The sequence below is a fragment of the Tenrec ecaudatus genome, chromosome X, assembly GCF_050624435.1.
Source record: "Tenrec ecaudatus isolate mTenEca1 chromosome X, mTenEca1.hap1, whole genome shotgun sequence".
NCBI classification, from domain to species: domain Eukaryota; kingdom Metazoa; phylum Chordata; class Mammalia; order Afrosoricida; family Tenrecidae; genus Tenrec; species Tenrec ecaudatus.
This window is the reverse complement of record NC_134548.1, coordinates 40,883,909-40,898,578: the sequence shown is the minus strand read 5'-3', so window position 1 is coordinate 40,898,578 and position 14,670 is coordinate 40,883,909.

Below are 14,670 nucleotides of genomic sequence, written 5' to 3'. Positions count from 1 at the left end.
AAATCATGGGCCTTGTTTGTATATTCAGGCAAAGAAACACCAACCCAGAGCCAAAATAAGCAATTTAAGAATGTATAAGTCATTCACATACAAAAGAAGTGGTGCTACCCTCATCCTATGCTGAAAAGCCCTCAGACTTCCCTTCCAAGCTCTTGCACCATCTATTCTACCCCTTATACTGCCTTACAATTTCTCCCATGCCGCACTACCAAAGTATCAATCAAGATCATGTCAAAAAAAAGATGTCACACTTTAATGTGGTGACTGAATGTCTTCAACAAAGAGATACCTTAGTAAAACATGTAAACAATGGAAACCGAGGGATAAAGTGCCCTGCAGCTAACCATTTTAAGTATCAATTATTCTACCACTAACACTGAAGGGGCAAGTAGAGAGTTCCCTGGAACCCAGCACATCCTGGAATTGTAATAGAAGCCCACCCAAGTGGTCTTAAGCTGTGACAAATGTGGTCATTGCCAACCTCAAGTATCTAGGGAAATAATCCCCTTAAAATCATTTCCCTTTCTGTCCTCTTGCCCTCTAAACTCTTAATAGTATCCATTAGCCAAACTCAACATGAAGACCGACAGGGCAAAAGAGATTGCCTGATGAAATCTTTAAAGGTCAGTCTCTGGGTATAACAAACAGAACTAAGACTAGGGAGCAGACATGGAAGCAAAATCAAAGACCATCTAGCACAACTACAATGTCTAAGTCTCTTCAAAGCAAGTCTGTACAGCCTTACCAGTTTCTCCATGTTGCCCTCCGTTTCAATCTTTCAACTCAAACTCATTTAGCAACACTTAATTTTCTCTTAATTTACCTTTTCTCTGATCACCCAGATCTGGCATGATAAAGGAAAAATCAGGTATATTTCATCATTAATAGCAATGAGAAGATAACAAATGCTTAGAAATTATTACCTTTCTCTTAAACTTGCCCCTACTTGGGTTTGCAGTGGCTGAATTGACTAAGTACAAAAGGCAGCGCTCTGTCTCACACAGCACTCTACCTGGGTTCTGTAATTCATCACAATGGACACACAGCACACACAGATAATGACTGTGATTATGGGGTTTATTGTGAAATTTACCAGGTTACAATTCAAGTGAAAAAATGCTCAGAATAGAGTTGTTCAGATAGGATATGTTACCAAGTTCTCTCAGGGATACTGATAAATGCCTAAAGGGCATGTCAGTTGGCTGTAAGCCTCAACCCAAAGGTACTCAGAGCCAGCTTTGGGGGTCAGCAAGCCCACCTCCCCCAATTAAGTGCTCCACAAGCCAGCCTCCTGGCCCACAGTGCTGGGGATTAGACCTGCTATCCCGCATTAAGCTGGGTTCGAACTGAGGCGTGCAGATGAAAGGAAAAGAAAGAGTTATGTACAATGCATGGGATCCGGAGGACTCCAATCTCATGGACTGAAGTCTCCAGTATATTTGAAGCTTATATTCTTGAGAGCTGTTGTTAGGAATGGGTGTTGAATATTGTCCAATCCTTTTTCTGTATCAATTGATATGATCATGTGGTTCTTATCCTTTGTCTTGTTAATGTGGTGGATTATGATAATTGATTATCGCATGTTGAGCCATCCCTGTATCCCTTTTATGAATCCCACTTGGTCATGGTGTTTTATTTTTGATAGGTTGTTAGATTATATTGGCAAAGCTTTTGGTGAGAATTTTTGCATATGTGTTCATGAGGGATATCGGTCCGTAGTTCTCTATCCTTGTGGTGTTTATGCCTGGTTTTGGTGTCAGGGTTATGCTGGCCTCATAGAATGTTTGGGGGTTTTCTGTTCCTTCCTATATGCTGGAAGAGTTGGTGTAAAATTGATGTCAACTCTTCTCTGAATAATTGGCAGAAGTCTCTGGTGAAGCCACCTGGACCTGCACTTTTTATAATTGGAATTTTCTTCATGACATTGTCTATTTTGTCTTTTCTGTGGGTCTATTCAAGTTCTTAATGTCCATATGCATTCATTTGAGGAGAGAATGTCTTTCTAAGAATTTATCCATGTCACCAAGAATATTGAATTTGAGGCAATGCACTGGGGGAGTGCAGCGGAACAGCAAGGGAATGGAGTGGCAAGGTCCCCAGGGAATGCTGAAAGTGGACTTTGGGGCCAGGGCGTGGTGCCCCAACAGACTGGACTGGAAAACGCTCCTAAGGGCCAGCAAAGATCCCTGAACTAACTACAAGCTTTTCTCTTGTGAACTGTTTTGTTCTGTTCTTTTTCAGTGGTTTGTTTTGGTTGTTTTGTTGTCTGGTTGTATACTGTTGCTTTGTGTTCCTCTGTCTAGTTTTCGTGCATGTTAGTGACTCCACAGGTCTGTCTGAATAGGACAGGCTGGATGAACTATCTGGATGAAAAACAACGGGACCGACAGTTCCGGGGGGACTTGGGGTGGGCGGTAGGGGGGGGTAAGGAAGTGGTGTTAACAAACCCAGGGACAAGGGAAAAACATGGGATCCCAAAGGGTAGAGGAGGGGGAGTGGCAGGCCTGGTGGGAAATGATCAAGGGTAAGGTTGCTTAGAGAAGAGGTATACTCTAGCCCAGGTGGCAATGAAGCATGGTAGTAGGGCAGGAGGAAGGTCAAGGGAGATGGAGGAAAGAGCTAGGAGTCAAAGGGCATTCATGGAGGTCTAGACAAAGACATGTACATGCAAATATATATAGGAGGTTGGGGAAATAGATCTTTGTGTCTATATTTATAGGTTAAGTATTAAGGTGGCGGAAGGACCTTGGGCCTCTACACAAACACTCCCTATATGCATGAATACCTTCTTTTATTAAATTGGAACTCTATGATGCTCACTCTCCCGACACAACAGCTGGAGCCAAAATGGGTGAACAAGTAAATGTGGTGAAGAAAGCTGATGGTGCCCGGCTATCAAAAGAGATAGTGACTGGGGTCTTAAAGGCTTGAAGATAAACAAGCGGCCATCTAGCTCAGAAGCAACAAAGTCCACATGGAAGAACACACCAGCCTGTGTGATCGAGTGGTCCCAAAGGGATCAGTTACCAGGCATCAAAGAACAAAAAATCATATCATTGACTGCACACCTCCATGATAGGATCGCTGAAGACAAATGGGTGCACAAGCAAATGTGGTGAAGAAAGCTGATGGTGCCCGGCTATCAAAAGAGATAGTGTCTGGGGTCTTAAAGGCTTGAAGGTGAACAAGCGGCCATCTCGCTCAGAAACAAATAAGCCCACATGGAAGAAGCACACCGGCCAGTGCGATCACGAGGTGCCCAAGGGACCAGATATAAGGCATCATGCAAAAAAAAAAAAAGATATAAGTGTGTGTATGTATGTGTATTTATGTGTATATGTATATATGTATGTGTATATATATATTATATTAAATGAAGGGGGAAGTGCAGAGTGGAGACCCAAGGCCCAAGTGTCGGCCAATGGAGATCCCCTCATAGAGGGGCTTAGGAGAGGAGATGGGTTAATTAGGGTGTGAGGTAGTATCGATGAAGAACACAGCTTTCCCCCAGATCCTGGATGCTTCCTCCCCCCAACTACCATGATCCGAATTCTACCTTGCAGGGCTGGATAGGACAGAGGCTGTGCACTGGTACATATGAGGGTTGGAGATACAGGGAATCCAGGGTGGATGATACCTCCAGGACCAAGGGCGTGAGGGACGATGCTGGGAGAGTGGAGGGTGAGTGGGTTGGAAAGGGGGAACTGATTACAAGGAGCCACATGTGACCTCTTCCCTGGGAGAGGGACAGCAGAGAAGGGGGGAAGGGAGACCCCGAATAGGGCAAGATATGACAAAATAACGAGGTATAAATTACCAAGGGCATATGGGGGGGGGGAAAGGGAGGGAGGGGGGGGAAAAAAAAAGAGGACCTGATGCAAGGGGCTTAAGTGAAGAGCAAATGACTTGAGAATGATTGGGACAGGGAATGTATGGGTGTGCTTTATACAATTGATGTATGTATATGTATGGATTGTGGTAAGAGTTGTTGGAGTCCCTAATAAAATGTAAAAGAAGAAAAGAGGAGAAAAAAATGATTAGGGCAAAGACTGTACAGATGTGCTTTATACAATTGATGTATGTATATGTATGAACTGTGAAAAGAATTGTATCAGCCCCAATAAATTGTTAAAAAAATAAATAAATAAAAAATTAAAAAAAAAAAAGAATATTGAATTTGCCTGAATACAGTGTTTCATAATAATGCAGTGTTAAAATTTTTACTTCGTTTTTGTCTGCTGTGACTCCCTGTTTCATCCCTAATTCTAGATATTGCTGCCTGCTCTTTCTCTTCCTTTGCTAAGTTTGCCAGAGGGTTGTCAGTTTTGTTGATCTTTTCAAAGAACCTACTTTTTGCTTTGTTGATTTTTCCATTGTTTTTCTGTTTTCCATTTCATTTGATTCTGCTCTGATCTTTATGATTTTTCTTTTGTTTTTGTAAGTTTTAGTCTCTTGACTCTGTTTTAGTTATTGGAAATGTTGTGTTAATATATTTAACTTGACTCCTCTTTTTTCATGTGTGCATTGATTGCTGTAAAATGAATTGCAGCCTTAGCTGCAATTCATTAGTTTTGGTATGTTGTGTTATCATTCTCATTAGTTTCTAGGAACTTCCTAATTTCATCTCTTATTTGGGTAGTGTTCTTGGGACTGCAATTGTTTGTCCTTGTTTTTACAAGGGGGTACCCCCCTCTCCCCAAAAACCTGATTTTTTTTGTTTCCATAAACTATGCTTTTTTTCCCCACAGAGCAACCTTATCACCTTAAAAGTACTCTCCATTACATTTAATATATTTGTGAAATCTTTAATTCCTCTTGGAAACATTTTTCAAACTCATCTGTTTGGATAGCTGAAAGCACCTCCCTTGTTTTTCTTCTCCTCTTCTACATCGTCAGATCACTATCTTTTCATATCCCTCTTCACTCATGGAAAGAAAACAGAAGTCAAACAGAATCAGGTCAGGTGAGTAAGGTGCATGGGGCTAGAGAGGCATGCTGTATTTTCTAAAAATTGGCACACTGAGATGGCTTGCTGATTGGTTGCATTGTCATCAAGACTGAGCTTGTCAAAGAGGTACTCAGTTAGACATAAATCTTGATCCCACAAATGACAACAGTTTGGTCAGGTGGTTGCCGGGCTCCTTGATAGTCTTGGCTTGCTGTTGCAGAAAGTGTCTCTCCAGGAAGTCACACAGCTGTTCCTTCATCCTGCTTGGTGGCCACCCAGTGCAGGTCCACAAGGCTCAGGTTGATATTCTGCCGTAGGTAAAAGGCATGCTCCATGGTGTATATCAGGCTGGACCAGTCTTCCACTTCAGGTTTCATGATGTCACAGAGCTGGATGCGGCTCTCCTGCTGGTTCTGCAGTTGACTCAGTGCCTCCACATTCTGTTGCCACTTTTTCAACAGCTGCCTCAAGTAGGCAACAAAGTTCTTCAAAGCCACATGTTCGAGGTGTAAGAGGGGTGAAGCTTGAGGCTGATTTGCTGGTTGATGGCAGCCTCCGACTCCTTCTAGTAGTCCTGGCACACTTCAGGTAAAGACACGGATGCCATGACAAGGTGGGTTATGGAGCTCTGAAAGAGGCAGGCCGTATTTAAAAGAGTCCTTGCTGCCTTGCCAAGGGAGAGTTCTGGCTCAGGTACTGGATTTAGAATGGGTACTATAGGACTGTTTTAGGATCTAGATTACCCTCTGAGTCATCTACATGGATGATTGGGACCCGGATGTGTGGTACATTCATTATTGGCTGGTATTCTTACTTTCCCCATGTGTCCAGTGTACAACTAATCCATGGAGTTTCAAGGATATGTACCGAATCAGACACACATTTTCTTAACTGAGTTTTTTGTATATTAACATATCAATCACATATATAATTCAATATTTCAAATACATTTAAAAAACATGTGCAACAATCACAACCTTCAATCAGAACATTTTCATCATTTTCCATCTATTGCTATTAACATCCCGTGTTCCCCAAACCTCACCTGTCATCACTTCAAGAAACAATTAATTCTGTTACTATCTTTATAGGGGTACCTGTCCTGGATTACATATAAAAGAAATCATACAAAAAGAAAAAGATGAAAACAGCAACAAGAATATGAAACACACACACACACACAAACCTCATTTGAGAAGAAAGGAGAAAGTCATAAAAACCAGAATAAGTTAAAAAATGAAACAAAATATAAAACCAAGGCTCAGGTGTTAAATTAAAACCTAACTATAGCTGCAGTAATCCACTTTCATTGCTCTCTGTTGGCCAAACTGTTCCGATGCCTGCTAAATTTTGACCTTTCATTTTCATCCATAACCATCTGTAAACCAGTCATTCATAATTTACCCTCTAATGCAATTCCCCCTTCTGATTCGAGATTTTACTATCCCAAGTCCTTGGAGCATAGAGGTAGATTTGCTGCCATTATGCAGTCTTAGCTTGGTCCTCATTTAGATTGATGCCTTTAAGACCCCAGACATTATTCTTTATTTTAAAAAAAGGTTTATTCATACATAATTCACATTTCATCAAATTTAATAGTTTAGTCATATTAAAATAGTTATGTAATTATCACTACAGTCAATTTCAGAATATTTTATTATTTCTTTTACTTCTTGTCGTTAGCTAAAAATTTCCCCTCAACCTCTCTTGCCATACACCAAGATGATTATTGTCCAGTCTATAGATTTATCTTTCCTGAATTTAATATATAGAAAAGTTTACCAATAACTCAGGTGGGGTCAGAGCACCAGTGGCCTGGTAACCCAGCTTCCAGAAAGCTCTCTGTGAACCACAGTCCACAAGCATCTGGCAAGCACCCTCCCCACAGGCGAGATGCCAAAAAAGAAAGTCAGCTATGCCAAAGGGGTGGAGAAGAAGGCACCCAAGAGGGAATGGAAGTCATCAGGGAAGCCTGTGACTGAAAACATGGAAATGAAGCCAAAAAATGCAGCAGGAAAGGATAAATCTCAGGGGGAAAGTGCAAGCAAAAGGGGAAAAGGGGAGCAAAGGGAAAGCGGGCTGAAGTAGCTAGCCGGGAACCAAAATAATATTTACCTGTCAAAAATGAAGAAATGAAAAATGAGGAGAGTCCAGCCTATGATAAAAGAGAAAAAGAAACCAAGTCCAAAGGACGCTTATTTACCATGTCTTTTGATTAGGCCCTGGTACCTCCCTTCTTGTACAAATCAGAGGAATCAAAAACATTTTTTCAGAGGTCTATTTTTATCAACTATTTTGTAAATGCAAGATTTTTAGTAGCTCTAGAAACATTTTTAAGAAGGAGGAAATCCCAAGTCACCCCCTTTTAAAAATGTTTAATGTGATTTTTTTAAGACGTGTAATCATATTCTATTTTTTTTTCAGTATGCAACCAGAAATGAGTGGGATGTAGAAAATTGGGAAGATTTGAGTTGTCTTGGGTGTGCACATAACATTCTGTGGGATTGGGGGAAGTTTTTGCATCCCTAACACCAATCATATTAATGGCAATATGAAGTCACTGGCAAGCATTTCTATGGCTTGAACATTTAAAATTTTGTTTCCAGGCTGTTCCTTAAAATAGAAATATGTCTGAAAACCATTCTGTCACAATGGCTTTCTTGTCAGAACTGCATGTATTCTGTAACACCTTTAGTCGTGGTAGTCCAATTTTCCAGATAACTTTGTCATGTGCTGGAAAGGGTTCAGTATTTCAGTGTGTACTGTGTGTGATATTAAATTATGAATTAGTGGGCCATACGATGTAACAGCTTATCAAAATGTGAAGATAATGCCTTCAAATTTAAAACTCTTAAAAAATAACCTCTTTTAAAAATGTCTCCAATTTAAAGTTGTAAAACTGCTGGAATTTAGAAATGAATTGTATCTACATGTCTTTTTCATATTATGGTATATGTATTAAAGATTTTGTAAAAATTGTTAATAATGCCTTTTTTCTGATCTCAAAACAACAAAGTGACAGTTAAAAAATAAAATTATTCCATGCTCAAAAAAAGCAAACAACAAAATAACATAAAAAGACAGAGGAATACTTTGATCAAAGGGAAACCAGAAAATATTTAAAACTTTAAAATGGGTAACAAGGAAGATGAAATGATAAAGTATTACATTTTAACCCAACTACATCCGTCATAATCTATTGTACAATGCTCTCAGCTTGATAGTAAAGCTATTGAAATCCTTTGACTATGATCAGAGGATGTTCGCCATCCATGTGGGGACCCTGTAAATGGATTTGGAGCTTCTACTGTAATCCACAGCCTTCTGTAAACCAGCTATTTGGATTTTAAGCTCTGCTGTCATTCCCTCCTCTGAATCAAGATTTTCTTTTTTACAATTCTTGGATCACACAGGTTCGTGACCGTCTTCCATGTAACCTTAATTGACATATCCCTTAGATGGCTGCTTGTTTGAAGACAAGCTTTTAACACCAAGAGGCTTTGTTTGTTTGTTTTTGATACTCAGTCACCACCTTAGTACTTCAGCATACTTTACTAAAGCACCCATAGTTTTGTGAGGTACAGTATCAAGTGGGTCAGGCCATAAGACCTAATTGTTGTGAGGTTAGGGATATGATTATGTATATGCCCCAAATCCATTCACAAAAATAAGGTTTATATACATCAATGGTTCACATTACAAAAATCATAATCACTTTATAACATACATTATAAACCCATCCTGAAGTGGAATATGGTAATTGTTTTTATTGTTGTTTGGTGCCATCATGTTGACTCCAACCCTTAGCAGCACTGTGCACAGCACAAGGAAACACGGCACAGGCCTGCAAAATCCTCACCATTCTTCCTCTGCCTGGGCCCATTGAGGCAGCCCCTAGGTCAATCCATCTCGTTGAGAGTCTTCCTATTCTTGATGCCCTTCCACTTCAACAAGCATTATATCCTTCTCCATGGACTGGTCACTCCTGATAACATGTCCAAAATATATAAGACGAAGTCCTGCCATGCTTACATCTAAGGAGCTCTCTGGCCTTACTTATACCAACACATATTGGTTTATTCTTTAGTAGTCCCGAGTACTTTCTATATTCTTGTCCAGCACCACACTTCAAATGCATCTATTCTTCATTCTTCCATATTTAATGTCCAACTTTCACATGCATACGATACAATGAACAATACCAGGCCTTGGGTCAGGTGCACGTTAGTCTTCAAAGTAAGATGCCTGCTCTTCAATATTCCTAAGAGGACTTTTGCAGCACATTCACCTAATACAACTCAACTCATCTTTTGATCTCTTGACTGCTGCTTCCATAAGCATTATTACGGATCCAAGTTAAGACAAAATCCTTGACAACTTCAACTTTTTCTTCATTTGTCACGAGGTTACGCTTTGGTCCAGTGGTGAGTTTTCAGTCTTCTTTACATTGAGTTGTAATCCATATGGAAAGCTACAACCCTTCATCTTCTTCAGCAAGTGCTTCAATTCTGCTTTGCTTTCAGCAAGCAAGTTAGTGTCATTTGCATATATAAAGTTATTAATAACACTTTCTCCAAAGTTGATACCGCATTCTTCTTTGTATAAGTGAGTTTTCTGATGATTTGCTCAGCATACAATTGAACAAGTATGGTGAGAAGATACAAGCCCGATGCACACCTTTCCTGATTATAAATCATGCATTTTTCACTTGTTCTGTTTGGACAGGTACATCTTGATCCATGTACAAGTTCCTCAAGATCACAATGAATTGTTCCGAAATTCTGAGTCTTCCCAAGGTTATTCACAGTTTATTATGGTCCACACTGTCCAATGACTTAGCATACTTAATGAAACACAAGTAAGCCTTTTGGGGGAGTTCTCTGCTTTGAGCCAAAATCCATCTGGCATCAGCAATCATATCTCTTATTCCATGTCTACTTCTGAATCTGGTCTGAATTTCTGGCAACTCCATGTCAATGTACTCCTACAATCATTCTTAGATGGTCTTAGGCAAAAATTGTATTTGCATGAGTGTGATATTAATCATGCCTTCTGTAGTTTGACCATTCTGTTGGGTCACTTTCTTTGGAGTAGGCACAATTTTGGATCCCTTCGAGTCAATTGGCCAAGTAGCTGACTTCCAAATATCCACAGACCAGTGCGTGCTTCCAGTGCTTCTCCAGCTTGATGCAGCATTTCAATGGGTATTTCATCAATTCCTGGAGCCTTGTTTTAGGCTAATGCATTCTGTGCAATTTGGATTTCTTCCTTCAGCACCACTGGTTCTTGCTCATATGCTAGCTCCTGAAATGGTTAAATGTCTGTTAATCCTATTTGGTACAATGACTCTGTGTATTTTTTTCATCTTTTCTTGATACTTCCTGCATCATTCAATATTTTAGCCACACAATATTTCAAGATTACAACTCAAGGCTTGAATTTTTTCTTGAGTTTTTTACAGTTTAAGATATGCTGAGTGTGTTCCTCCATTTTGATTTTCTAATTCTAGCATATTTCATTATAATATTTGGCCTCGCTTTCTCAAAAGGCCCTATGAAATTTATTTTTCAGTTCTTTGACTTCATCCTTTCTTCCATTTGTTTTAGCTACTCTACAACTAAGAGCAAGTTGGAGAGTGTCTTCTGACATCCATTTCTATTCTCTGTTTCCTGTCTGTTTATTTAATGACCTTTTGCTTCTTCATGAATGTTTTTCTTGATGCCCTCCCACTCTTCCTCTGGTCTCCTTTCACTAGGGTTCCATGCATCAAATAGATTATGGACATTTATTGGATTGTGGAAGGTATGAATAAAAGTAATATAGAGGCAAAACAAAGTTCCAGGCGGGTAGCATGGAGGAGGGAGGGGATAAAGAGAATCTGATATCAAAAAGTTAAAGATGAAAAAAATGTTTCAAAACTGATTCAAAATTGTACAATACCACTTGATATGATTGAACTATGGAATGTTATAATATCTGTAATAGCTCCCAGTGATTAATTTTTAAAAATCTGTTATTCATGTGTGTTGGACTCTAGGCCATATTTTTCCACTGGTCGACTCATTTAACTTTTCTGCAGGTTTATTCTGAAATTACATACAAGTTATAGATTGTCTCTTCCACAGTCAGCCCTTGTCTGATTTTAGCTCTTGACCTTTTCCATCGTGTCTTTCCACAGATGAAATCAATTTGATTTTTGTGTATTCCATCTTAGGAAGTTCAACCTTTTAAGTTGTTGAAAAATATTAGTTGCTATGAGCAAGCCATTGGTTTTGCAATATTCTGTCATGCAATATCCAGCTTCATTTCTATCACCAAGTCCATATTTTCCAGTTACAGTTCCTTCCTCTTTGTGTCCATATTTTGCATTCAAATTACCAATAACTTCCAGTGCATTTTAATTGGATGCTTGATCAACTTCTGATTTAGTAATTGGTAGAATTCTTTAATTCACTAGCTTTTGTGGCTGGTACATAAATTTGAATAATATTCGTATTGATTTGTTTTCCATGAAGCACATAGATATGCACTATCGCCGACAGCATTGTGCTTCATGATTGATTTTGCAATGCTCTTTTTGACGATGAATACCACACCATTTCTCTGGAGTGTGTAATTCCTCTTGATTGCTTTATTCACACCATAATATATGTATTAGGATTCTCTGATCCAACATGACCAATAGCTGTTTATTTCAGCTTACTAAAATTAATCTTTTAGTAAACATTCATTCCATTTCATTTTTGACCTTTGACAAACTTTCCTGAATTCAAACTTTGCATATATTTGATAGTATCATTAATATAGCCAATGGCAAAGAATTGTAAAATTGTTGATAAAAAGAACTTATACATGTCAAGCCATCTGTTCATTACTGCAATACATAAAGTGTTGATGTGTGCAGTTTGAGAGCTTTAGTGACTGGACATTATGTACACAAACAGTAAGGGCTGGAGATAGGGGGACTCAATAACACTCATTCACAAAGGCAAAATCGTGCTTGCCAGAATAACGTATGTCATAAAGAAGGAAAGACAGCATAAAAATAGTAAATATATAGTAGCACCAGGACATCATTCATTAGGCATCCTCAAAACAAGAGATCTGAACCACAGTCCAATGACGTCCAAGTCCATAACCTTGGGAAAGCAGTCATCTTTTCTGCTCTCACACTAGAGTATTTCAGCCTTAAGTCCAAGGAAGCATATCATTCACTTAAATCTGCTACAGGTGAGTTTAAGTTAAAGCCCAGTTCCCTTAGTGGGATTTCAAAATTGTATGCATTTGGTGTGGTTTATGGACAAGGTGCACCTGGAAAAGACACTCTCTAAAGACCCAGTTGTCTGTAGCATGAGTCTGGGACACCACAGGCTGCATAGAAACTCGGTCAAAATTATCCATTTACATAATATAATACCAGACATATTTTCCCCTTGTGTTATATATTGGTATTTAAGCTTTTTTCCCAGAAGCACATTGTCCCAGTAAGTTTACACACCAACTGAATTATAATTACCTTCCCTGAAACCAATAATGAGGGGAAGTGTTTGACATTGCCTTTATGGTTCCCCCGGGGTCAGAATCTGCCTTGCACTATATGCCTAGTCATGCATGTTTAACTGAGTTTCTTTTCAGCCCTTCGAGACCCAGGCCCCATACAATAGGCTACCTGAGATTGATAGACCTTGACCTTTAAAGGCAAGCAACGTACTGCATAGAACACACCAGAAATACCTGAATAAGAAAATTCACTATATGAACTGAACTTTACCTTAAACACACCAGTTACAGGATAAAGGAACTAATATACTCTTGTGGACTTAAGGATATAGCCCTTTTGGAAAATAAGAAGAGGAAGACTTCTATCCTAAGGTCATGGAATCAGAAGTCACTGGAATTCAGTTCAGACCTCTTCCTTTTAAGATTGCCCAATAATAGGCTATATAAGACTACCATATATTTGACGCTTTCTTAATTTCTTAGCTCTGTAGACATAGTTCTGCTATAGTGTATGAGTGTTAATTGCCTTTGTACCCTTTTTCTAACCCTGATTTTTAAAAGCAGGATTCAATCACTTAAGTTTTTGAGACCTGTAATTGAACACTTCATGTAACTTAGCATAAAATGTGTTCCAATATTCCCAATATCTCAACAATATTCTAAATTCTCTATGAGGGGCTAGTTTAACCTGTAAAAGTGAACATTCTTTGTATTTTCATCTAATAAGCCACCCTGTAGATGGAAATATTCCTTTTCACACTTATATTTTAAATTCTATACCATGGGCTAGATTAAGGATAATTTTCATAGAATTACCAGATGTCTCATGCACGCAACCTAAGTTGATTTTACAAAACCTGATAATGCTGCCTCTAACCTGCAGCAGGGATTTACACATATATATAAAATATACTTGAGCTCACACTTAATCAAAATCCCTAACACAAGAACAATTTATTCTCAGGATGTGTCCCTTCTCCACAGCTGCCATCATGAAGTGATAACTGATTGTATCAGTGCTACAGAAAAACATGGTGAGGAAATCAAATACATTCCAGCTTTAATAGCATCTGGGGTCCTATTGATGTGATTGATTGACTTAAAGGCTTGACTTAGAAGAGCATCTACCTATGTCTGCACAGAAGATGCACATTAGCCGAGTCATCCAAGGATTTGAAATGATATAACCCAATATTAGATGGAAAAATTGTGCTAGGGACTCAATTGTGCACAGCATGTTTGCAAAGGGCGATGGATGATGGTGAAAGCCCCAAATCCATTTGCAGAGTCCCCATGTGGATTACGTCCCTTTGAAACCCTTACTCTACTGAACAGGGCTACGTGCAATCTTGTCCACAGACAGGACACATTGGACAGAGAGTTCCGTTTAAATTTAACATCTAACCATTTGTTTTTTTCTTTTTGACTCACTTTTAACTTGTTCTATTTTAGTTATTTTCCATTTTATTTTGGAAGGAAGTTTTGCTTTGATTCATTTCATAGTTGTTGTTATTTATTTTTTCTTTGTTTTTTTATGATTTCCTAGAGATGAAATCCAGGATAGGTAAATCTTCAGGGACAGTAACAAAATTATGAGTTTGTTGGGCTTATGACAGTGGCAGTTGGGTGGATAGGAGGTGCTAATAACAACAGATGCAAAAGTGAAGAAAATATTATAAAATTGACTGTGACGATTGCAGAAGTCTTTTTAGTTTAGTGTATTTGAATCATTTAATTGTATGGTATGTGAATAATATGTGGACAGAAAAAAAACCATTTAAAGAAAAAATAGGCCTAGTGACCTCTTTCTGATAAGTTATACACAGCTTTCAACAGCTGATGGAGGAGTTGTACACTGCACACCAAGCATAAGCAAGAGCCGGAATTAACTCAAGGGCAAGTACAAAAACAATCATAAGGATCATGAATGATATCAAGGGAAGCAAGGAATGCACAAACCACAGTGAGAACAACGTGCAAATACATTTTCGGGAACATTCAGGAGATGGGTTTCAACCAGTTGTGTGTGTACTTGTCACACTTTGGAGGGAGCACACACACACGGATGCGGTGTGTTACTGGCATGACTGGTTCAGAGTGTGGCATTATGAATGCAGCTTCTGGAACGCAGCGGTCTGCAGCATTCGGAATCAGCTGCCTCTGTGAACACAGTGAGACTCCCTGTAGGAAGCGACGCGGTCTAAAGCCTTCACCACTGGGCT